The sequence below is a fragment of the Rhinatrema bivittatum genome, chromosome 3 (assembly GCF_901001135.1).
Source record: "Rhinatrema bivittatum chromosome 3, aRhiBiv1.1, whole genome shotgun sequence".
In the NCBI taxonomy this organism is placed as follows: domain Eukaryota; kingdom Metazoa; phylum Chordata; class Amphibia; order Gymnophiona; family Rhinatrematidae; genus Rhinatrema; species Rhinatrema bivittatum.
In genome coordinates this window covers 452,760,726-452,786,295 of record NC_042617.1, presented here as the reverse complement: position 1 = coordinate 452,786,295, position 25,570 = coordinate 452,760,726, and the positions used below count along the sequence as shown (strand labels likewise).

The window sequence follows — 25,570 nt, the reverse complement described above, 5'->3', positions numbered from 1 at the left end:
TTATGTATTGTAGACACGAGGTGGGAGCTATGGGTAACTGTTGATGTTGGGTCTTTAGAAAAAGAGTATTCCCCTGAAGAAGCCAGCAGTGGCGAAACGAGGCCCTTGTCGGGATGGATTAAAGAACTGGATGAATGCAATACACCTAGGATTTATGATTTTTGGAAACATATATGGTTATTATTTAAGATTTATACATGAGGTTCTTGATGTAAGAGGTGTATTCATCAACAAAGACCTAAGTTAACATCAATGGGATTAGGCTGTACAAGGTCCGTTTAGGGTAAGATCGAGGTAAGAAGTAGGTGAGCACTGAGGGATATACTTTAGAGGACTCTATGCTAATTTTAATGTGTATGTACTTTTTGTGACATGTGAAAATTCAATGTGTGTAATGATGATAGGTGATTAACTTATTAAATAAAGTAATGATTCTTTATCAGTAATAAATCATTTTGAAATATTTTTTGAATTCACATAAGTGCTAGTTGTTTCCCATACATTTGTTAATGTAAGGGGGTTTTTTTGATATATGTTTCTCATAGCACTGGTAGAGACGATATTGCCAATAGTTTTTTGATTGCTATATATATATATATATATATATATATATATATATATACACAGTTGTGAACAAAATAAACACAGATACGTATTTACTTTGTATAAGGGAAAATTAGGAAAGGTGGAAGACCTTTTGTAAGCCCAGGTGCACAAATCCACTTCTGGAGAGGCTGCAAATGAATCCATTTTTTTTTTCCTGTGGTTATAAGCTGTGCATATTGGCCATTTTTTCCAAACCAAACCTATGCAGTTATATCCCCTGAATATTCATATATATATATATAACCACAGGAAAAAAAAAATGGATTCATTTGCAGCCTCTCCAGAAGTGGAGTTGTGCACCTGGGCTTACAAAAGGTCTTCCACCTTTCCTAATTTTCCCTTATACAAAGTAAATACGTATCTGTGTTTATTTTGTTCACAACTGTTTTACTGTTCAACAATTCTGGGTGTGAAATCTACTGCGTTGTGCTACCTGGACTCAGCTGCCAAAACACCAGGGACTGCGTGCCATGGTTAGAAGGATTTGCTATGACCGGGCAGCACACCTCAGCTTCTGCCAGCGCCGGCCAGGTCACGGGATACAAACACACAACTTTCCTGGGGGGGACGGGACAGTGTATACTGGCTGCCACTATTTGACTCGGGCCCCTTCTCAGCATAGGAGTAAAGTTCCATCACCTTCACAGACTCTTTCTTACAGTGGCTAAGAAGTACTTTTTCTGCAAAAAAAAATGTAATGCATTTGAGCAGAATTAAGGAAGAATCTGCGCAGTCTCACGTTTTGCATGACAACGACAGCAAGGAGACTTAGGAATAAAAAGTAACAGAGAAAGAAGAAGAGATACAAAACTGAGCAAAGGTCATATTAGTGGGTGACACCAGGACTTCCACTAACCTTAAGTTTGGGGGAGTTTATTTCACTTCCAAAACCTTCCACAGCTAAAAAGGAAACAAAGGCCCTCCAAAACAGCTGTTGTTCTTACTATACAAACAGGGATGTTTATTCTGCCAAACTACAAACTACACAAATTGTTCCAAAGGGCACAGCTGGAGCGTTGAGTGTCTCGAGTTCTTATCGCTGTTTCCTACAGACAAAATGTCCAGGCCATGCTGGCCAAACGTAAAGGGAAAGTAAGGGTTTTTCCCTCAGAGCCCTTACCTCCACTCCTTCAACTCGAGATTGATCGCTTCATGTCTCAGCTGGCGATACAGGGATCCGGTGAATCCTTGGGAAGCGCCCGGGAGGGAATTCGGGAGGATCCCCATGGACGAGGCTTCCCTAAGCCCAGACCAACGTCCACCTCCTGCCCAGTGCGGCGCAGACGGAGACGCGGCAGCGTCGCTCACCGATGACGCGGAAGGAGCGACGCGGCATGAGGGAGCAGACTCCGTAGTGGCATCGGAGGAGAGGAGTTCCTTGGAGTTCACGGAGAACCGAGGGGAGAAAGGAGAAAGAACTGGAACGGAGATGGAACAGCAAAGAAAGCCTGATCTTGAGACCCTCGGAGGATGAGGCGGTAACAGCTGTGAGAGAGCAGCAGGAAATTTCCCACTCCAAACAGCTAGATGATCTGCGGCCTATGTCTTCAAGGTCAGAGACGGTAACATTAGGAGCAATTTGGGATTTGGTGAACGGTTTAAGTTCAGCCATAAACAGACTAGCGACTAAAATTGACTTAGTCTCTTCCAATTTGCAACAACAGTTTCAAGGTATCCAGCAACAAACGAATGAGGTTGTTGTCAGAATTGGGGAGACTGAAAGTCATATAAAGTCTCTCCAAACTTTAAACACTGTACTGATAAAAGACCAATTAGCTTGTTCGAAGAGACTTGAAATGATTGAGAATAATATTAGACATCTAAATGTAAGAATAGTTAATTTTCCAAAGGTAGCTGGTGAAGTTCCTTTTGTTTCTTTAAAAAGGTTTCTAGCAGAGGTACTTGGCTTTTCTGATATAGATATTCCCTCTATTAATTCATGTTTCTTTATTAAAAAAAGAGCGTCTGCTTCTGTGGTCCCAATACCAGCTAACCTCACAAGTTTTTTGGAAAACTCTACTTTAGAAGTCTTAGATAGAAACACTTTAATAGTATCATTTATCACATCAGATATAAGTAAACTTATGAAATCTTATTTTCAGAAATTTCCAGTATCATTTCATGGCCAAAATGTTAAAATATATCCGGATTTGGCACCGATTACCCGCACTAAAAGACGAGAATTTCTAGCTTTCAGACAAAGAGTTATCTTGTTAGGATTTTTGTTTTTGCTCAGATACCCATGTCGATGTGTAATAAGGAGAGGAGGTGAAACTTTTGTTTTTTCTCAGATAGAACAATTGCGTCAGTTTGTGGAGACTCAAGAACCAGCAACTTCTTCCCCTTTGCTTCTTGATGAGTAAGGCTAAATTGTTAAATCAGCTGTTAAACTGTGTTTAATGCCCTAAAGGACAATAATTTTCCTGTAATAATCTCCTTATATATTATTTCTGTCCTCTTATTTTATTATCTTTTTTTCTTAAGGTTAATATTACAAATATACAAATTGAGATTTTCAATAATTTTTGCCTATTAATATGTTATTACTTGATTCAATTTCGATTTCCCGATGTATTGAGAATGTATAATTGCATTGCAATGGATTTAATTGAATGGAATTATTGACATATTTGTTAATTCAAAAATTATAAATAAAGAATTAAAAAAAAAAAAAAACCTGTTCCAAATTTGGAGAAACTGAGTGCTTTGAGATTCAAAAACTGAAATGTAATTGAACTCTTCTGAGGAAACGCTTCAGTTCTAAAGTGTAATCATTTTTCCTCACAAGAGGCAGCAGCCTGCACCTGCCACACGCTCCATGAACGATAATGGATCGCTCTGGTTTCCAGAAAAACAGAATGGACAACTCATTTTTTATTTTTAAAGCATTAATACAAAAAAAAAAAAAAAAAAAAGAGCCTAAGAAACTAAATTCTGGGCCTTTCACACAGGATGGCTCTCTCCATCCCTTAATTTAAAGCAGTCTTAATGATCTCCTGTAAGAGGAAGTGGGGGAGGGGTAAGACTTTCATTGTGCCTTTAATGTTTACAATGGAAGCAGAGCAAGAGAACCGCCAGTTTAATGTATAAGTTTAAAAAATGAATAAATAGCCTAATATACATCAGAATTTCTAGAGGTAAAACAGTTATACACTTTAAATGTAGACAAAACCACAGTAAAAGGTTTATACATCCTGTGTGTTCTTATGAATGTGTGTTGTACACTAAGGTTTGTGTTTTCTTTTTGGGGGAGGGAGGGTATTTCTGCCTTTTTTGTCTCCTCAGTGGTCTTTGCAGCCCCTCTCCTACAAACAGCAAGCCCAAGCCCTTGAGATATGCTCACTAGGCCATAGGGCTGGAGGGACACCGCCTCAACACCTCTCCTTCACCGGGCAACCACCCTCCCTCCCCCGGCCTGTGTGCACCCAGCTCCGTGGCAGGCCCAGGCTTGATCTCACCCCCAAGAGATGCAAGATCCAAACTCAGGTCCCCTGCGCCTCGAAGGCCCAGGACCCAAGAATGGCCCAGTTTTTTTGGTCTTTTAAACACTGTGCATGGGTTTATGTAACACAAAGATTAGTATCAGAATTGCATTTGAAGCCATGTACCCAAAACCTACACGTGGCACACATTTTTTTTTTTAAGAAATTTCAAATCTTATTTAAGAAACACAGTTTGCAACCATGACCTTTCCAAAGTCACAGCAAATGCAAGACGTATCGCTTCTGTGAAGAAAAATAGATAGCTAAAGTAGGACAGTTAAATAAGTCAGATCCCAAACACAGCATTATCAATAGCCAGCCATCTCTATGTTTCCTTCTCTAAGCACAGACTTTAAAAATCTGCATGCACAAAAAATCCCTGTGAAGCTAGGAGTATAATTGCTGCCAATAAATCTCACAAGTGATAGGGAATTTACAGGCCGATGCAATATCGGCTCGCATAAAACGGGCGTACCCAGCCACTTCTCCTGGGCGCGCAATGCGCTATTTAAATGAGGAGTCACGCTAAAACGGAAGCGCTGGGGGGAAAATGTGCATCCTTAGCACCTCCTCTGCATCAGGCGCCCAGGAGAGGTGGCTGTCAGTACGGGCTAGGAAAATGAAGACTCAATACGAGCATCTGTTTTCCCCCACAACCAGCACAAGATACGCGGCCTGGACCATCTATCTTGTGCGTCTATATTAGGTGCCCAGAATTTACTTTTGCGCCAATATTAAGTGGAGGAATCACAGAAAGCAGGAATTTGTTTTTCTTTTTCCAGTCAGCCCTTGAGTGCGGCATACCCTTTGCGCCAGCGCCAGCCCCAGGCTGGCATAAAATTTGCCATGTTGCAATAGGCGTATTAGCCGTGCAGGAAATGTTTTGAATCACGGGGAATAGCTAATAGCCTCATCTACATGGAATTTACATACGATCAGCGCTATTAGCTACATGCTCAATTGGACGCGTGTTTTGGTCGGGCTAATCCCGTTATTGCATCAGGGGGTTATGGAGTTGCGTCCCATCGCGTGTAAAGCCGTGCTCTGGCCGCAGCACATGGTATTGCATCGGCCTGTGTGTGAAGAGCAAGGCTTAATTTCTAGACCAAAAGGAAGTGGAACCGGGAGGTAAGGCTAAGGGGAGACAGAGATGGCTGTGACCTGTTATGAGGGAGAAGGACCAGAGCTGCGTGTGATGTCTCTCCTAAACAAACACACACACACACACACACACACAACACACACGCAAAAACACACACACAGGCCGATGCAATACCGTGCGCTCCCAACCCCTGAGACGGCAGCGGGCACCCGGGAAAGGTGGCCTTCAGCCAGTTAGGAAAAGGGACGCTCAATTAAGGAACTTCCATTTCCTTAACCTGTGGCTGTGTACAGGTCAGGCCAATACTGCATCGGCCTGACAATAAGAGCAGAAGCACTAGGGCTCGACCTTAGCCATTCTCCCTCATGGCCTCCTCAACTGTGGCAGCAAACTGCACAAAAATCAAGGTCACGTGGCTGCTCCGGTCTCAGGATGAGCAGCTCAAACACATTCTGCTCTGCTTCCTCTGGGGCCAGAAATGATCTGGGCCAGCACCGGCTCTACTCCTTTTCTACAGGAGAGCCAGAACTGGTTTACACTGCTGGCCCTATTCTGCAGGAGTACCACAAAAAAGGTGGCAGAAGGCCATTCTGGGATTTTCTGCCCAGAAATTAAACCCTGGGTAACAAAAAAAAAGAGGTTAAATTAGTACAAGTTTCAAAGTTGTGAGCTCCAGTGCCAATCAAGGACAGGGCTGAAGCCTTGATGACCGGCACTGCTGCTCCTAAATTTCAAGCTTGCACTAATCCAAACTCTTTTGCACTTGTTCTTTACTCTGCAGTATCTGCTTAGTATCATCCCTTCCCCTCCTGTTCCCTATTGAACAGTAGGGAAGGGGCAGGTTTAAGGAGTAGAGCTGCTGTTCTCTGCTCTGTCTGCTCCAAGGTAACCCTCGCTCCCCACCCCCCATCTTCCCTGCAGACCGCCTAAAGGGGAGGGACTGGAGAACACCTCCGCCACTCTTCCTAAGTCTGAAAAGAAGTGGTGGAACTGCGTTCCAAGCCATTCCCGCTGGTGAAGAACTTTATACACATGTTTTGGGACTTGTAGCACACAAAATGATTAGCAGCTTCCATGGAAAGCAGCTACTGCAAAACCACCTTAGTCAGAATTACTATAAACTATCAGAAAACTGTGGCAACAGAGAAAGCCTGGCCCCCCCTCCTAAAAACAAGATAACAAAAGGGAATTAAACCTGAAAGATCTTTCCCAGAGCAGACCCGACTCCTCCCCTCCCCCCAGGACCAATCTAACTTGTAGGGTCACAGATGGGAGAGGAGAGAAGAGCACTGCCCTGGAAGCCTAAAGCAGCCTTGAGATAAGAAACAAACAGGTCACCGGTTGTCAGGGAGATCGATTAGGCTGGAATTTAGAGAAGCCCCTGACAAGAACCAAACCTGAAACAGATTACTGGAAGTGCACTGCACAATCTACATTTCACTTCATTTTCTGACATTCCTATCATATACAAATTTCAACCTTGCAGAAAAACATGTCTGTTCCCCCGCCAGTAGATTTAGCAGTTTTCCAGGCAGGCCCTTATTAGCAACTTCATTTACTTATTATAATGAATAATTACTTCAAATGTATTCTTCACTGTATATTATATGCATTTTTCCCCAGTTTTCTTCCCCTATTTAATCATAATCATATATGCATTACTTTGATCAAACTTGTAAAACTGTAATGCCAATAAAGTTAGCAGCATCTCCCCTAGTTTTCATGCTCCAAAAAAAAAATCTACACAAAAAAGTGCATAAGTACTTAAGATTTGCCGTACTGGGTCAGACCAAAGCTCTATCAAGCTCAGTATCCTGTTTCCAACAGTCGCCAGTCCAGGTCATAAGTCCCTGGAAGGATCCCAAGGAGTAGACAGATAAAGATGACATGAAAACCATCAGCTCCCTTTATATTACTGAGTTTTTGTTTATTGAGCAAAGTGCAGGAAAATTTAACTTTAACAAGCTAAGGCTGTATTATATTCTGTGTGATGGATAATGTACAGGCCATCCCATCGTCATTACTGAATGATCTAGTGAAAATGCAAACTTCTCTCATCCCCTCTGAAATCCCAGCACATCACCTTGCCTATTCCTTGCCTCTAATATTCTCTCTTTGGGTAATATTCTTAAAGCACTTTGCTTTTGTGACTTAATACATGTTATTTATTATGACTTTTTTTTTCAAACAAGGCATACCACTTTGTAGAGAAACAGGACAAATATGAAGGTTAACATTAACAATAAAGCTTCATCCTATAAAGAAAAATTAAATGTCCTGAACATTTAGAGAAAACAAAGCTGAGGAGGCAGGAAACATACGGGAGAGAATGAAGAAAAGAAACAAAAGCAAAGCATTAGCTAGAGAACTCTGACCAAAATAAACACAGGAGATTTAGGACGCTGAAGAAAGAGGGGAATGCATCGAAACCTTCCTAGCATTCAGGAAAGATTTAAGCTGTTCTGGAGGAAAAAAAAATACACAAAAATCAGAATGATACTTAAAAAAAACATTTACAGGCATAACGTAAACTAAAAGTAGCCTCTATATCCAAAGTCTCTTTTATTAAAGCGAGGAACCCCTTCCTTCTTTCTTGAGTGACTTTGCTAATATCTGGGAAAATTCTAACCTTTTGGTCATGAAATGATGAGTCCAAGTTCCAGAAATATGATGACATAACACAAGGCAGACATCTGAATCTGCTACGAAGGAAACAACAAGAGTAGCAGCTTCAATAAACTCTAAAGCTGATGACTCCAAAAACTCAGTCAAATTAGGTGAGCTTCCATAAGCTTGCTCTGCTAAATGAAGAGAGTGAGAAGAAACAGGAAGAAAAAAATACTCCTGGGGGAATTCTGTGCAAAAAAACTTAAAATTCCACAAAATTCTGCAGACTTTATATTGGTCAAAATAACACAATTTACATGACAGTCTTTAAGTAATTACATTTTAAATTAATATAGAAATTAAATTAAAGATGCAGAATTTTAAATATTTTGAGCAGAATTTCCCTCGAAATTCACTGCAAGAGCGTCCCTTCCACTGGCTCTCCCTACTCCCCTGGCCACTTTGCCCTCTCAGACCCCATCTCTCCCCTCCACTTTTAGGCTCAACCCCTTTCACTCTATCACCACTCCCAGAGTTTGACCCCATTCTCAGTACTGCCCCTCACACAGGCTCCCTCTATCCCTCCCTCTCTCTATACTCCCTCTCTCTAGTACATATCACACACCCTCATACAGGCTCCCTCACTCTCTCACACACACACACATCCCCTCATCCAGGGTCCCTCTCTCTTGCATACACACCCACACAAGATCCCTTTCTCTCTCATGCATACACCCTCACACAGGCTACCTATGTCTCTCTCTCACACCTACACAATCCCTTCACACAGGCTAGCACCCTCACATACGCACGATGCCTTTTTCATACACACCAGCTCCCAATCTCTCACACACATACACCCTCCTTCACAATCTCCTCATATAGGCTCCCTCTCTCTGGCACCCACACTCAAGCACCCCCGCCCCCTCTCACCCCCCACTCTCACACCCCCCTGCTCTCACACCCCCTGCTCTCTCACACCCCTCCCCCTGCTCTCTCTCTCACACCCCCCTGCTCACCCCCCGTGCTCTCTCTCACACACACCCTCCCCCTCCCCCTCACAGCCCCCTCACCGGGACCTTCATCTTTGCCATGAGCAGAGCACGTCCCGACGGGGCCTTCATCTTCGCCGTGAACAGCGCACACTCCGTTTGCAGCAGCTCTGCCATTTTCTGAGTAGAATTTGGCAATTCTGCATGGGGGGGTGGAATTCTGCAGAAATTCTGCACTCCACAGTAGCGCAGAATTCCCCCAGGACTAAAAAAAGATTTTATTGATACTAGGAAACTTATCCAAGGAGATCTTCAAAACTTCGTGGGAAAATCTTTTTAATATCAATAAAGGAAGCTGACCTACAAATTTAGGAAAATTCAAAATATGTAGGTTCAATCTACCAGAAGAATTTTTCAAGAACTCAATACAATGAGACATGGACATTGTATCCTGAATCAAAGTATTTGGAACAGCTGAATCAAAGTATTTGGAACAGCTTGAATTTTCCCCATGTCTTGAGATAGAGAGTCTATTTGTCCAGTAATCTCCTGGAATCTGGTTTCATATTTCATGACCAATGAATCCAATTTAGAAAGAACACAGTCCATTTTGGAAGTAGAGGCATTTAAAATTTTGGAAAAGTGCTCTATTACTTTAAAGAAAATAGCTTCCAATGCTAACTCACTGGGCCCGAAATCGGCGGGAAATCCAGAGGCAGTCAAGGAAGAAGAAACACTGAGGAAACTTCAAAGGAGAAGAATAGGCAGCCTCTATACCAACATCTGCCTACGAGCCAGGTGGATACATGGCAACTGCAATAGAACGGGACTGCGGCTCGGCAAACTCCTCAGCCCCCTCCTGCGCAGGCGATAGGAACGTGTCATCATCTGGCGCCGAGGCTGCTTCTCCGGGGGAGCCAAGATGCTGAATCCGTGGTAGGGTCCTGCTCCTGAGGGCTGAGGGAAACCTCCTCCTCCTCTGGCAGAAGCGCTGCTCCCTCCCAGGAAGGTGAGTAGACTCGGCAGGGAAAGTCCTCACCTTTCCTTTCAGGAAACATGTTCAGAAACGGCAAATAGAGAACTCCAAGGAGAGTCAGCGTGCTCAGTCTGGACTCAAGCAGCCATCTTGCCCCCGAGCTATGCCACTTTCCTGAGACTCTCCTTTTTCTGTCCAAGCTGCAGGTGTTCATGATGTAATCACAGTTTGCAAGTTTCAGGGGAATTTGGAACAATTTTTTTTTTTTTTTTTTTACAGTGGGGGTGCAGGAAACTGGTTTTGGCCCCATGTGTCATGGAAGCCTGCAGCGCCCCCTGTCTTGGGCCCTCGGGAGGGCCCCTAAAGCACCTCCCGCCACCATATTTGAGATTCCAAAAGGTGGACATGGCTACTTAGGGATGCGCTTTCAAAGACTTTCAACACCGGTATCTCCTCAAGAATGAAATATATCAGAATGGAAAAGCAGAGGCTTAATGAATCCGAGTATTTCAACTGCCAGCAGAATTGTCTATAAAACTTTTCACCACTTTTACCACCATCGAAGTCACATTTGTGAATATGAATATGAAGCCCAGTCATTTGAGCAACCTGGTAAATAGAAATGATCATTTTAACTAAAGAGCTTTATGGGGGTAAAAAAAATTAAAACAAAGCCGGTGAACATATCCTAAAACTATTGTTCTCCTACATGTTTCCCCTTTTGTGGGATCAGTGATCCCAGGCACCCAGTCAAGCGGGCTTCTCCTGTTTGAGCTGCAAGCCTCAATATCGTAGCAAATAGTATATTAAAGACCCTGTGCCAAAGCAGCAAAAAGGACTGTGATATTGAGCAGTCTCCTCTCCGTCCAGGTCTGCGCCACCCCACCAGCTCCCTTGATAACTTGATCCCCATACAGGCATTTTGTGGACAAAGGGCAGATCTAGAGAAGGGAATCAGGGGAATATAAAAGGCAGGAGCAGATTGGGATTCATCATTTTACCCCCTTCTTTCCACCCACCTATCCGCATAGATAGTTTTGTGGTCAAAGTGGGACATGAGGGTGTTTTTTTGTATACTACAGATTAAGGGGGGAGGGGAGGGCAGCATGACAGCCAGCAATGCAGTATTTTTATTATTTAAATACTGGTTTTTCAAGCACTTCAAAGCAGATTGCATTCAGGTATTTCTTGGATCCAGAAGGCTTATAATCTAGACTTATGTCTGAGGCAATGGAGAGTGAAGTGACTTGCCTGAGGTCACAAAGAGCAGCTGTGGGATTTAAATCCTGGCTTATTTGATTTGTAACCCACTGCTCTAACCACTAGGCTATTCCTTCACTCCAGCTGCTGTTAGTAATAATAATCATTGGGATGCAGTGTGCTTTGTTGTGCCGGACTGCTATGCCAAAGGAGGGAGTAGCCAGGGGAGTCCTCAGCACCCCAGGTTTATAGACTAGTGGCATGGTATAGCAGAAGGCAATGCAGTAGCAGGCCGATCCGGCATTTGGACACGCGTTTTTGACGCGCTAGCTTTACCTCTTATTCAGAAAACACACGTCCAAATGCCGGTTCACAGAGCTCCACCGGAGCGCACTGTACTGTATCGGCCTGCTACTGCATTGCCTTCTGCTATACCCCTTATTCAGTAAGGGGTAATAGCACATCAAAAACGCACATCCAAACACCAACCCCCCCCCCCCCCCCCCCCCCCCCGAGACTAATAGTGCCTGCAACATGCAAATGCATGTTGCGGGCGCTATTAGTCATTCCCGCGCGATACAGTAAGTAAAATGTGCAGCCAAGCCGCACATTTTACTTTAAGAAATTAGCGCCTACCCAAAGGTAGGCGTTAATTTCTGCTGGCGCCGGAGAAGTGCACAGAAAAGCAGTAAAAACTGCTTTTCTGTGCACCCTCCGACTTAATATCATAGCGATATTAAGTCGGAGGTCCCAAAAGTTAAAAAAAGTAAAAAATTTAAAAAAAAAAATTTTTAAAGCAGCCCGCGGCTCGCGGGTTGAAAACCGGACGCTCAATTTTGCCAGCGTCTGGTTTCCAAACCTGTGGCTGTCAGCGGGCTCGAGAACCAACGCCAGCAAAACTGAGCGGCGGCTGTCAAACCCGCTGACAGCCGCCGCTCCTGTCCAAAAAGAGGCGTTAGGGACACGCTAGTGTCCCTAACGCCTCTTTTTACTGCCGGCCCTAATTTAAATATTTTGGTTTACTGAATCGCGCGTACAGGACTCTGGCCTGTGCGCGCGCCGGGAGAGCGCGCGCTCGCCCGCTTTCCCGCGAACTTTACTGTATCAGCCTGTAGGAAAGGGGATCATGGTGTCACTTCCTCGCTAGGTCAATAGGCAGCATGACTCCTCAGGAAAGCAGCATGGGTGGAGACAAGCCAGCCAAGGGGGCGGGACCTGCAATAGATGGCCCAGCTGCACTGGTATCCTTTGAAGGCGATTCAGCGGGCGTATAAGCGTGCCAAATACAGTGACAGACAGCAATTGTTACAGTATAAGCCGGTGAAAAATCAAACACAGATTAAGTGTCTTTTAAAACAAATCACAGGCGTCTCAGCTATAGCAGCCACGATCAGAAGGCACTGGCATGTGCTGTCGCTTCATGGGATATTTAAAGACCCGCCACTGATTGCGACCTCTAGAGGAAGGAATATCCAGGATAAAGTGGTACATGCACAACTGGCCATGCACAACTGGCCATGGGAGATCCAGGCCATTCAGTGTGCAGGCAGTGTGAGTGGTGCGAATATGCGATAACTGGGAAAGAGTGGCAGGCACCAGGAACGTTATATAAAATCGACAGAAAAAGGGGCCACGAATTGTCTCTCAGCAAACGTGGTTTATGCAGTCATCTGCCCATGTTTTAAGATTTATATCGGGCATACTACCCGCCCAGAAAAGGTGCAGCTGACAGAACATAAATCGCACTATAAAACACAGTTACATCATAGATGGCACAACATTTGATGGACGCTAATCATAGCTTCACACAATTAAAATGGACTATTATTGAACAAATCCATCCTTCGATCCATGGAAGCAATCTAGCAGCTCAACTAGACCATCGGGAGGCTTTTTGGATTTATACACTAAAAACTTCAACCCCTAGTGGGTTAAATGACGAAATAAATTGGTTAGCACTCATATAATGAATAGGAATTTTTTCAGCGGCGTAGCTGTGACTGATTGGTGGAGGTTCGAAAGGTTGTCGGCAGTATTGATTGGTTGGTATGTAGATTTCCAGGCAAGTATTTAAATGAAAAGAGTCCATGTGATTAACAAACATGGCGGCATAAAGGATACTATCGATTCATAAAGACACAAGCAGACTACAGGAAACAGCAAGTCATTCACTTTCCAATATCCCCTGAGGAAGGACGACAAGTCTGAAACATGGCCATGTAGGGAGGAAAGTATCCTGTTTTTTGTTGGATTTACTTGACTGTGCCGCAATATTTACAGAGACTTGTGAAAGTTGGACTGTCTCTTGGACACTTGTAACTTTAGACTCATCAATTGAAAACACAGAGCATTTCAATAACAACAACAAAAACATGTTCATGTATCCATCCTGTTCCAAATCCAGCCTTACAATGTTATGATGTTTTATGCATTTTTAGCTCCTTATCCAGCTCTACCATGTTATTTTACTTTATGTTTTCGCCTTAATTATTGCACAGTTACTATTTTTTGTATTATTTCTCCATCGGTTATATGTAAACTGATGTGATGCCCTGCGAACGTCGGTATAAAAAAAGCTTTAAATAAATAAATAATATGTGGAAGGTGGATGGTGGTTAATGATTACACCCATTGCAGAAACATTGCCATGGGGTAATGTAATTGTATGAAACCAGCGCCACCTTCCTTAATATTTACAACATATTGTCTATCAAATTGCTCTAATAAGACTGAAGTTTGAAGTTTGTCAGTTAAGAAGAGGAGCGATGTTTTGTTCATTCAGTAGGTTTGAAGGTAGAAATTAGTTTCTGTAGTAGTTTTGAAGGTGATTATATCTTGCATGTTGGTATTTTTAATAATCACCGAGTTGTGGGTTATTTGTTTTGGTATTCCAGCTGGTTCCAGGGCAGGTTGGCCAGAGGTATGGCCTACCTGGCTGCATGGCAGGCCAGCAGAAGGTACAATAAACATTGTTTTGCCCTGAGTACATTTTATGGGTCACATTGTAAACACTGCAATAAATCCCTGGCCCTGCCTTTATAGCACTAAATGGCTGTCTGAGGTAATTGTATGACAGGCTGTATTCTGTCTGCGATTGAGGCAGGCAGACAGTGGGAGCTGAGGGGAAGATCCCAATTACCTAGGTTCTGATCCATGTCTTTTTTGGTCTTCCTCTGGACCTTTGTCCTCTCCATCTCTATTTCCAGTGTCTTCCTCAAAATAGAACCCTCCTCTCTTCCTTATACCTGTGCAAATCACACCTGTCTTCTTTCTTTCATCCTCTCTGCAATCTCAGCCCCTATCATTCAGCCTATTCACAACTTCTTTGTTCGTGACCTTGTCACTGCATGTCACCCCAAGTATGTATTTTAACACTCGTTTTCTTACCTCTTTCACATAGTCAAGCCATGGGAAGCAGAACTGTGGGTGGGACTGATAAGCCTTGGTGGTTATCAAGAGTCAAAAAAAAGTTGCAGACCGAGAGACTCTACTATGTTTTGACTGCAGTTACAATCATCCCAGTACAAAATGTTTAATTTTTATTTTGTTGTGTTTTCACAGCTCATTTTTTTTTACCAATTTGAAATGTCAAATGTTAAAATGCTAAAGACTAGGCTTTAACTCTTTCATTTCCAAAACGTCTTGGGAATTGTTAGATACCCTTAGGGTAGTGCTTTTCAACCCAGTCCTCAGGGCACACCTAGCCAGTCAGGTTTTTCAGGATATCTACAATGAATGAAAGATTTGCATACAATGGAAGCAGTGCATGGAAATCTATCTCATACATATTGTCACAGGTTTGTGCCATCGGCTGCCGGTCATAATCCAGGCGTACTAGCTAATAGCCTCATCAACATGCATTTACATGTGATGAGCACTATTAAATACACGCTGGTTTGGACGCGCGTTTTGGATGCAGTAATCCTGGGACTGCAACGGGCGTAAGTCTAGAGCATCCAAAATGTGCATCCAACTGCATGTTCAACAGCGTACTTACCTTAGCACCCAATATTGCATCGACCTTAAAATGTTTTAGAAAAGGGAAATGGAACTAAGGTGTATGGTGACAGACTGGGGGGGGTCCGGTCACACTGAGTAAAAAAAATTTTTCTCTTATTAGTTTTAAATATATTACCCAGTAACTTCACTGTGTGTCCCCTGGTCTTTGTACTTTTCAAAAGAGTAAACAACTGATTAATATTTACTCGTTCCATTCCACTCATTATTTTATAGACCTCTGTCATATCTCCCCTCAGCCGTCTCTCCTCCAAGCTGAAGAGTCCTAACCTTGTTAGCCTTTCTTCATAGAGGAATTGTTCCATCCCTCGCCCTTCTTTCTACCTTTTCTAATTCTGCTATATCTTTCTTGAGATGTGGTGACCAGAACTGCACACAATACTCAAGATGAGGTCGCACCATGGAGCGATACAGAGGCATTGTGATATTCCCTGTTTTAATCTCCATTCCCTTCCTAATAATTCCTAGCATTCTATTTGCTTTCTTGGCTGCTGCTGCACACTGAGCACAAGATTTCAACATATTTTCAACAATGACATCTAGATCCTTTTCCTGAGTGGTGAGCTTAATGTGAAACCTTGCATTATGTAGCTATAATTTAGGTTACTCTTCCCCAAGTGCAACACTTTGCACTTGTCTACATTACATTTCATTTGCCATTTGCATGCCCAGTCGCCCAGTTTTGCAATGTCATTTTGCAATTTCTCACAATCCTCTTGTGATTTAACAACTTTGAATAATTATGAGATATCTGCGAATCTGATCACCTCACTTGTTGTTCCCATTTCCAGGTCATTCATAAATATATTAAAAAGCATCGGTCCCAGAACAGATCCCGGGAGCACTCCACTATTCACCCTTTTCCATTGGGAAAATTTACCATTTAGCCCTACTCTGTTTTCTATCTTTTAACCAGTTACTAATCCCAATAGGACATAGCCACCTATCACATGGCTAATTTCCTAAGAAGTCTCTCATGAGGAACTTTCTCAAATGCTTTCTGGAAACCCAGATACACTATATCAACTGGCTCACCTTTATGCACATGTTTATTTACGCCCTAAAAAATGTAGCTGTTACGACCGTCGGTCGCAGACGGCTGTGACCGCGTCTACTCATGTCTTGTGTTACTCTTCTACCCTCTCCGGGCTGGCTCGCGGCGGGGGCTAGCCTCTAATGCAGCGTACTTCAAGGTTCCTCGTGGTGGCCGGGACACCCATGCTGACTCCGGGCCTTCCTAGGCGTGTGCGCGCGCGCCACTGGATCCTCTTTTGAAGATGCTACGGCGGGAACTTCAGGGGCATCCCCAACTGATGATATCACTTGGTCAGGGTTCTTAAGCACCGCCTTCGCCCCTTGCTAGCTGACTTGGCAACGAGTTCCATCGCTACTCTACTAGTTCCTGTCTCCTCGGACTTGTGGCAGTTGTCTCGGACCTACCTTGGACTCTGGTCCCTAGCTCAGGTACCCGCTCCTCGGGGGCCTGCTTGCGCTCTTCTCGGAGACCTGGCCTCCTGGCTTCCCCCACTCCTCGGGCTAGCCTTGCGCCTTCCGGAAGTCCTACCCGCCAGCGTCCCCACTCCTTGGGGTTGCCTCTGGGAACTGCCTCACCACTTGGTAGACTCATCTCTGTGCTTCCCTGCTCCTCGGGGCGGTGCCCACGTCCTACACCAGAGACTGTCTGTGCTTCCCCCCTCCTCGGGGCAGTGTCTTCATTCCACACCGGTGATTGCCTGTGCTTCCCCGCTCCTCGGGACAGTGCCTTCTTTTACATCTGTGACTGTACTCACACCTCCCCACTTCTCGGGGTGATGCCTCTATTCCTCTACCAAAGGTCTCAGAGTGTGCAGCCCCGCTCCTCGGGATTGCTGATGTCATTACCTGGAGACTTGACTCGGGCTTCCCCGCTCCGCGGGTTAGTCTACATCATAGCATCGGTGCCTTCCTCACTACACAGCTCCGCCCCTCGGGGCTGTCTCAGCAGTATACCTCCTGCACTTCCTGCCTCACGCTCCTCGCTCCTGCCTAGTGCCGCTCTCTCAGAGGTCTCTGCCCAGGAACTGCTCTCCAGTCCAACCTGTATACTGTGGGGGTCCCTCAGTACTGTGTCTCACCCCGCTCCTCGGGACTTCCCCACAGACTCTCTCCTCGAGCTCCTGCTACACCTGACCTCGCCTCCCAACGGTGTGGATCTGTGGGGCTCCTCCCCACAGGTGGTAACAACTCCCACCTCGGGCCAAGGGTCCACAAAACCCATGAATCCTAACAGTAGCAAATTTGTGAGGCAAGACTTCTCTTGGCTAAATCCATGTTGGCTTTATCCCATTAAAACTATGCTTATCTATATGTTCAGCAATTTTGTTCTTTATGATTGTGCCAGGCAAAATGGTAGAAACTGACAGACTCACTTGTTTGAAATTTCCTGGCTCACCCCTTGATCCCTTTTTAAAAATTGGTGTTACAATGGCAACCCTCCAGTCTTCAGGTACCACAGATGAAGTTATTGATAGCTTACAAATTTCCAATAGCAGGTCCGCAATTTCATTTCTCAGTTCTTTCAGCACTTTGAGATATATACCAACTGGTCCACATGATTTGCTACTCTTCAGTTTGTCAATTTACCCTAGTACCTCTTCCAGGTTCACTGAGATTTGTTTCAGTTCCTTTGAATCATCATCTTTGAATATCGTTTCTGACATGGGTATATCTCTTACATCTTCCTCAGTGACTGAAGCAAAGAATCCATTTCGTCTCTCTGCTATAGCTTTGTCATGCCTAAGTGCTCCTTTTACCCCTTGATCATCAAATGGTCCAACTGACTCCCTTGCAGGCTTTTAACCTTGAGTGAACCTGAAAACATTTTTATTATGAATGTTTGCTTCCACTACAAGCTTCTTTTCATTAAGTTCCTCCCCCTCCAGAATCCCTGTGTCTTCTGGGAGTTGGAATCTGACTCCTATTCTGGCTTCTGTTACTTACTGGATCTCCTTTCCAGGTTTTCCTTACAGCCACCCTCCTTTTATTGACCTGGGGAATATAATACCCATCACAATATTCATTGTGGATATCCTGAAAACCTGACTGGCTAAATGTGCCCTGAGGACTGGGTTGAGAAGCACTGCCTTAGGGAACCTTTGTTTTCAGTATTTACTTTTTCTGGAAATGTATCAGTGTTTATTATAATGAACAGAAATGGATCAGTGGGGGGGGGGAATGACTTTTCCCCACTGATTTTCTCCCATAAATTCCCAGGAAAAATAAGATTCCTGAAACCTAATGTCCCTAGATATCCCATACTCAAGGTTTTGCCTTGCTCCTGTATTGTTCATAAGCATGAACAAGGAGAAAGCCACGTGGCACTGTGCATGTGCTGTATTAGTGGCAAGGTGGATGCCAGCTTCAAAACAATAAAGCAGACGATTTATGGCACACATTGAAAGCCAATGGGGGCATCTTGCAATTGGAATTTGCAGTTTGAACTGTACTTACTGAAGTCACAAAATAAATGAATTAAATACATAAATAAAAAGCATTTTAAGAAATAGCCTTTTCAGAGTTAAGGACAGCAGTTTCCAAAAAGATCCCTCTAGAAGCAAAAACATACGTGAATAATCAACCTTGAAGAAGCTGGCAATATTTCCCTACTAATTCAGAAGTACTGGATACTTCTTTCCAAGATGCTTACTAATAGCTGCTTACTAATAGCTGCATTGCTGCTGCAGCAAATTATGGTACAATTTGGAAATATCAACAAATACTAGAATTAGTCATGTTAACTGATACACTTAGGGGTAGATTTTCAAAGGGTTGCGCGCGTAAGATACGTGTGTAAGATGCGTGCGCAACCCCCGAAAACCTACCCCGCCTCCCCCTGCGCGCGCCGAGCCTATCTTGCATAGGCTCAGCGGTGCACGAAAGCCCCCGTTCTGGGGGCAGGGCGCCAGCCTGGGGGCGTGCCGGGGGCAGGACCGAGGCCTCAGACATTGCCGCCGTGCCAGGGGATGGAGAGCCAGCACGCGCAAGTTATGCCTTCCCAGATGCAGGCATAACTTCTTCGATAAAGGTTAGGAGGGGGATTTAGGTAGGGCTGGGGGGTGGGTTAGATAGGGGAAGGGAGGGGAAGGTGGAGGGAACGGAGGCAGGCTGCTCGGCTCGGCACGAACAAGTTGCACAATCGGGCACCCCCCTGCCGGGTTGCGCAAACAAATCTGCGCCCATGCATACCTTTAAAGATTTGCCCCTTAATGTGCTTTAACTCAACTGAACACGTCAGTGTGACCATGTCCAATTACCACCTTACTGTTGTAGAACGAAACATTTCCTTTGCTACTGCTACCTGCAAAACATGAGTCATTAAGAATGTACACCAGGAGCAGGCACATCCAGTCCTGGAGTGACACGCATACGTCTGGTGTTCAGAATATCCACAATGAATATGCATGAGATGTATCTGCATACAACGGAGGCCGTCAGGCAAATCTCTCTCATTAGTATTCATTGTGGATATCCTGAAATCTAGACCTGTTTGTGGCATTCAAGGCCCGAGTTGCCTACCCTGATCTAAGCAATTGTCAGGACAGCCTTCTGAAAGGAGATTGGTCCTTTCACTGACATATGACGGTGAATGGACCAATCTGCAGTAAATGATGGAGTGAATAAATTAATATTAGGAGGGGATTTAGAAAGTTTTCCAGAAAAATCACCTCTCTACCCAAAACATATCTATACCTAGGTCTAGCCATTGAACTATGCCCAATGCTTGCTGATAATCTAAACATTCTTCCAATAACAAGTTAGAGGGCAATCATTTCAGTAACTAAGCCTGTGTTATAGATTTCCCAAGCTGAAATATAAATGCCATTTCTTTGGCAGACCAATATTCCAGAAAGGCTTAAAAGCTAGGATATGCTAGTTACAGTTAATTACTGTATAAGTCATTTATTTATTTGATTTTGATTCCACCTTAGTCCAAGCTATCCCAAAGAATGAAAGCACAAATAAGTACATAGCACATACAATTTGAAAAGAAAGCACGGTGGTTGCTGTGTTAGTCCACTTGAACATGCAGATATGAGAGTTAACAAGCAAGTGCAGTTATGCTGGGTTTAAATGATTCTGTACCATTTAAACACAGTATAAATGTGCTCTCTTCACTGACCTGAAGTAGCTCTCAAAAGCTAATCACCAGTCCAAAAATTTACACCCAAAGATAAAGGTGTGTACTTTCAGGGACACCCGCATGCAGACATATCCACAGTCCATGGATATGTATGTATCCAGAAAACAAACAAAAAAAAATGCCCTTTCTTACAGGTCCTGAAAATCTGGTGTGCTGATAAGACAGCAAACACAAAAGTTATTAGTAGCAGCCTGCTTTTCCTTCAGAAAGCAGGCTAACATTTAACTTATTTATTTCGCTAAAATGTATAGCCTGCTTCTCCATACAAATTATGCCCAAAGTGAATTATAATATTAAATAAAAATATATCACCTACAATTTGCTTGCTGCCTCTGACTTCTACAATTTGTAATGAAGAAATCCTGGGTTGTTTAAAATCCCCATATAATAAGAAGTGTCCCTATATGTCTCTCTGATTTACAGATTTTTGCAAAGCAAGTGCCTCCTAAAAGATTAGAACCCCCATCTGACAGTAACTGGTTCAGAGGTCCAGAAGTGGGGTGTGGATTTTTGGGGTTCTATTTTTTGTACCATACAGAGATAATTATTTTTCAACCATCAGTTCAATAAAACTAACATTAACTACTGTACTGTAGGTTTGTTTCTGCTCCATTTCACTGCACATTTTCGGTATCAAATGTCAGGGTTGAAAATACTTGCCAAATATTTATAAATACGACAAAAACACCATTAACTTGAAATGTTGCTTACACATCTATGGAGTCAGTAAATACAGCTTGATTTGTTTCCATTGCAACTATCCCTTACTTGCCCACACTTCTATAATAGGAAGATGTAAGAACCATGACTCCATGGCCTATTTGTGAGGTTAATATTTCTGAGACTGGGTGGGGGGGGCTCTCTAGGGAAGAGGGGGGAAGGGGGAGGGGGGAGTGGAGAACAGTGTGGGGGGGGGGGAGGTGGGGTGAAAGTAAAGATGTAATGTTTGTATGTCGGGAGGCTGGTCAGAGCAATCCAGTCCCCAGCAGTTTTGATATATTTTGTTGCAGTTGAATAAAAATATTTCAATTATAAAAACAAAAAAAACCACAACCAACATAATTAAGGAGCACTGCTATACTGAACTACTGATATCCTCCATTCAGCGCATTAAATATTTTATGTATTAATTTTAAAAAGCTTCATACATGTTTTAGCTTTACTCAGATGAACAGAGAGAGAGAGAGAGCAGCTTTCCTTACAGTGCACAATCACAAGGATGAAGGATAAATGAGTCTAGCAATGCGTTTCCTTAAACCTGCTGCTAGCATGTCAGAAGCGCTGTAAAACTATGTGCTTAAAGATGTCCCCTAGAAAATAAGTAACTAGAAAACAAAAAGTGCACGGGAAATGGCTCTTTTCTTGAGGAGCACTGTAGGCGTTGCAATTACTTTTTAAAAGTGCTCCGATTAGCAGAGCCAGACTTAGGTGCGATTTTTCATAAAATCCAGTCCACCCTGAATAAATACAGCAGCATTCACCCACAACAATGACATCTCCACTAAATTCTTGCACATTCTTTACAAAAACCACACACAAGGCCGTTTTCTCAAGAGAAGAGCCTAAAATCCGTACGCCTGATCATTAGTTTTGGAGCAATGAGATTAATCCACAAGAGACGAACACAAATGTCTGTCCGTCTTGCTCGGCAGAGCCAAGTGCAAAGCAAGCAAGTAAAATACTGCATTTGGCAGCAGGTTCGGGAGTGGACAATCCACTCACCAAATTATTTTATTCAGACACATCCAGATAAGAAAGAATAGCTCCAAAAAAATGTAGACAAGCCAGATCCCTGTAGTTCTGTCACAGTTCACACGCGTGCACAGGATCTGAATTCCTCGTCTCTGTCTCTCTCTCCGCCCATCGCTTCCCAGCCCGTACAATAGACAGAGCTCCCCCACCTCAGCCCAACCTTTTTCACGATCCCCATTCAAAAGTTCCTTTACAGCACACAGCACTCAACTGGCCTCCCGATTTCCAAAATCGTGTACTCCTGACACCTCAAAAGTAAGGAAAAAAAGAGCAGGCGGGGACTGTCAGGCAGCATCGGAAGGGGGAGAGATGCAAGCCGGGCTCCGGAGCTCAGATGCTGGCCAAGTTTGACAATGATGACCTGGCCCGGGCGACTCCCATCGCCCGCCCGATCCCCTCTTCCAGCGCGGGGCTGCACTCAGGGCGGGGGGGGGGGGGGAGGGAAAGGGTCCCAACCTAAAGTGAGTATTTCCTTTGCAAACCTCATCTTCCGCACCTTGCCCACCAGCCAAACTCCGCGAGCAGCTTCAAACCAGCCTGCCTACAAGTTTCTTCTTTTGTATATGTTGGGAGGGGGGGGGGGGAGAGTGTTGGTGGGGGGGGGGAGCGCCATCAACTCCCCTCCAAGCCCTCGGGTTCTCTTTGTCCTGGGCTGACTAGTAAACAATTTGATAACACGACTAGAGCTTTTTTTTCATATATATATATATATACATTTTTTTATGATTATTATTTTTTACTTTAGCAAAGATCAGTTCCCTGTAGGGCAAACGAAACAGCAGCTCCTTACCTTCTGGGAGACCTTTCTTGCGCTGCTCACTTGCTCTCGGTCCGGCGAGCGTGTGCGAAGCGGGTTGGGGGGTGGGCACGAGAAGAATGGAGGGAAGTCCTCTCCTCCTCTTCTCTCCTCTCGTCTTCCCTCCTCCCCCCGTCTCTGTCTCTGCGAGCGCTGCGGACACAAGCTCAAAGGCTGCCGCCGCCGCTGCTGCCCGGCCTGTTTTACCCGCTCTTAACCTACCCCGCCTCTCCCTCCACGTGGTATCGTCCGACCCCCCCACCTGCCTTCCTGGGATGCACGGGACTCAGTCATTTGTAGACGCAAAAAGGGGGGGTCGAGAGGACAAGGTGTGGGAGGCGCGCGCTCGCGCCCCGAGGGGTTTGGACTCTACTGAATCTTTCGGCGCACGTGGAGGCGCGCAGCGCTAGTTACCGCACGAAATTTAAGCTAATAAAATATCATCTTAACTGCCTCGGGCTGCAAAGGTGGCATGAGTTGCTTTGCAATGTTAAAAAAAATACGTTTATTTTGCGTTCTTTTTTTAATAGTACTATATGAAAGAAACAAAATGTCTGAATGTATGCACATTCGGGTAGCAGTTCTAACAGTTTAGTAACAGATATGTCAAATAATGTTTCTGTCTCAAAGTTAACTGCTGCGTGTGTGACTTTTAAATGTACCTTAAATCCGAATGGTATAGTGTAGGTTTTATAACGAGAGATGTTTATGCAAAGGTAGCTCAGAAATATGTTATCTGCTTTCTACTTTTGTTTGTTCAAGCAAAGCAGCTAAGCATCTCTGAAAGTAGACCAAAGAGGATTATATTTGGACATCTAGTAAATTGTCGAATGGGTTGATTCTGCATCTAAGTGAACCCCCAAGGGCAGAACAGTAAAAGGAGAGCTTTAAATTGTCAAGGGGCCAAAGTGAATTACCTCTCGCCGTCACTTTTTCCTCCACTGGCAGACGCACGTAAAACAATGCTTCTTCTCTTTATTGTGATTATTAATTATACCAGTGTTTTTTTCCAGAGTTATGGGAGGGAAGTAAGTGCCATAAGATTTGGTTGTAGAAATAAATGATAACACTCTGAAACACAATAGGTGTTAATTCACCGTAATAAATACCTTGACTCAAATTCAATAGAATTTATTTTTAAAAGAACACAAATTGAAGAAACTTCTTCAAGTAACAATATTTATTTAAATACTTTCCAGGACCACTTTTAACAATTGTAAGTGAAATATTCAACAGAGAAGTATATTTCCTGTAACTGTTTGCCTTTCACTACTTCTTTCTTTTCCCTTTTCAGGTTTTTCAAAAAACTTCAAATATTAACATTCCTTTTTTTTTTTTATCTTGCAGGTGCAAGGATCACCAACTGTAAAAATATCAGATAAGATTCATTTCCTATAATTAACACAAACTTATAGTACAAATTTCTTAAACCAAGAATATGATTCTTTTCTGAAAATATTTTCCCTTTTTGTGGTTTGTAGGTTTCAGTTCTTACTCAAAATATCACAAGATTCTGTAAGTATAAATTATCTTCAATACTTGAGAACACTAAATTTCTTTATGTCTTTCCTTGTGCCTTACTCTGCACCATGTCTGTGCTTCTCTGTGTTTCTGGCAAGAAATGTTCTGTCTTTGTAACAGATGTGCAAAATGTGGCTCACAGTTCTGCAGTCTTTGCTGGAATGTGTAGGCATCCTTTCTTCTTCATGAACTCTTTGGTCCTCTGGTCCTTGGTTCTTCTGTTCCACATCTGGCCACTTACTATCATGAGCTGTAACAAAATCAAAAAAGAGAGACGATCTATACTTTTTGCAAGTTATCTTCCGGCAGAATCTATGTTTGCTTATGTTCCATTGGTTGGATTCACTGAACTGAGTTATGTACTAGCTAATAAAAAAAAGTAAACAAATAAAATTGTGTCCTTATCTAATTTTTGTTAATTACTTAAATTTACTCTTCTTTCTCTGATTATATGTATGTCAGTCTTACTAATATACTGTATATCTGTAGCAGAAAAGGATTTAGCAGGGCAATCTTCCTTAATTTAATTCTCCACAAGTATGAACTAGGAGATTTAGTTCCAATTCCAAAAAAAATCAATTCAAGTTTTACTTTACTCAAACTTTTAGTTACAGCAGATTACTATTTTTCTGTGCCTGTCTGCTGATAACTTTAACTTTTAGCTACATTTCCTTCCACACAAATGTTTCCTTATCCTTATCTTCAAAGGTTTTTTTTCTAGCAGAGCTGTATTACTGGGTTAGAATACAACCCACATCTGCCAAGGAATAAGAGTCTTACTCTCTGACATAAAAAACTACTTTTTTTTTCTCACTGGCTGCAGCTATAGCGATATGCTTCTTGTCTTCTCAAAGTTTCTCTCCAATCTGTCTCCAAACTGGTTCCTTTCCCAGATGCAGAAGCAATAAGCACGGGGCACTGCTCAGCTGGACTGCTTGTTTACTTTTCTTCCCCATCTTCTTTGTCCACCTGCTGTTATGTTTACGTTTCCTTCCTTCAGAAGGCTGTACAGGTCATCAAAACAATTAATTTCTAAGCACAGGCTCTCTCTGTTAATGCAGCTCTGAATATCTATCTCCTCAATCCATTCTTTAGGGGCTCAGGCAACACATTATTTATTATTTTTTTCCCAGTGGCCATGTTTAGGCAGTTTTCTAAGTGTCTGTGTTTGTGAGGGGAGGTGGGATCTCAAAATACTGGAGCTAATTCATAGACGCCAACTTGTCAACAGGATTAGGGATGCTAAACTCAACATAAATTACCCCACTCACACACACTAGAGTGACCAGCTTTTCAATGAACCTTAACTAGATGTCTCCAAACTGGAGGGTGGGGGGGGG

The 25,570-nt window shown here is 43.4% G+C and overlaps 1 protein-coding gene across 1 annotated transcript in view; it reads right to left on the bottom strand.

The window, feature by feature from the left end:
* The window catches only part of GREB1 (growth regulating estrogen receptor binding 1), a 607,716-nt gene extending 584,815 nt beyond the window's left edge, over positions 1–22,901 (bottom strand). Inside the window, 1 exon segment of the mRNA XM_029595920.1 lies at positions 22,704–22,901. The gene's annotated coding sequence lies outside the window, so the exon portion shown is untranslated.
* Between the last annotated feature and the right edge of the window lie 2,669 nt (positions 22,902–25,570).